The following is a 1,443-nucleotide window of genomic DNA, read 5'->3' on the forward strand; positions in this document are numbered from 1 at the left end:
CTGTCCCACTTCTTTGCTTCATTAACATAATTAACTCTTAAACTCTTTTTCTCTCCTTTCAGAATACCACCTCTTCCTGTCTTGGGTCTAACAAAATTTCTCAAATCCTGTTCTCCCCCTCAATCTAAACCCTCTCGCTGCTCAGATAGGACAGGCTGCTTTAAATATCAGAGAGATGGGGACTCAATTCTTACTTACTGTATTCAACTTATGTTCATGAAAAACAATTAAAAGGAACTAACAAATATTTGTTAGTTAGATTAGCCCTGGTCAACAAAGCAGTCATGATTCTCATCATCTGAAGTTCATGGTGTAATGAAAAGGTAGATGTTAAAGTAGTAAATACAAATGAATATATAAATACAAGGTGCAATAAATGCCATGGAAGGAAATGCACAGAGAAAATAACAGGAAGGGGATATAGGTTAGATTAGGGTGTCAACAAAACTTCTCTGAGGAACTGATATCTAATGTGAGATCTAAAGGATGAGTAGGAGTTGGCGAGGTGAGGAGTAGAGGGAAGAAGCACTCTGGGCTGAGAAAGCAGCATGTGCTAAGGCCCTGAGGCAGGAGAGATCCTTGACAGGTTGGAAGAACTGAAAGAAGGATGTTATGGCTGGAGTTTGGCAGTGAGGGGAAGATGGTTTAGAGATGTGGCCAAGTGCAATGTGGAGCTGCCAAGGAGCTTTATGATTGGGTGTGATGATACTTGTCTTTTACAACTTCAAAGCTAAAAGCTAAAATACCTTTCCTTCTGAAGGTATGTAAAATGGGTGGCACAGAAAATGTGTCATAGCATATCAGATAAAGGGTTAGTATCCAGAATCTATAAAAAACTTATCAAATTCAACACCCCAAAAATAAATAATCCAGTTAAGAAATGGACAGAAGACATGAACAGACATTTCTGCAAAGAAGACTTACAAATGGCCAACAGACACATGAAAAAATGCTCAATATCACTCATCATCAGGGAAATACAAATCAAAACCATAATGAGATACCACCTCACACCTGTCAGAATGGCTAAAATAAACAACTCAGGAAACAACAGATGTTGGTGAGGATGCAGAGAAAGGGGAACCCTCTTACAGTGTTGGTGGGAATGCAAACTGGTGTAACCACTCTGGAAAACAGTATGGAGATTCCTCAAAAAATTAAAAATAGAACTATTCTATGACCCAGCAATTGTACTACTAGGTATTTATCCAAAGGATACAAAAATACTGATTCAAAGGGGGCACATGCACCCCAATGTTTATAACAGCCTGTCAACAACAGCCAAATTATGGAAAGAGTCCAAATGTCCATTGATTGATGAATGGATAAAGAAGATGTGGCATATATACATTATATATGTATATTATATATCTATGTTGCATATATATTATATATGTAATATATATGGGTATATATAATGGAGATATATATAATGGGAATATT

The sequence above is a fragment of the Neomonachus schauinslandi genome, chromosome 13 (assembly GCF_002201575.2).
Source record: "Neomonachus schauinslandi chromosome 13, ASM220157v2, whole genome shotgun sequence".
Taxonomy (NCBI): Eukaryota; Metazoa; Chordata; class Mammalia; order Carnivora; family Phocidae; genus Neomonachus; species Neomonachus schauinslandi.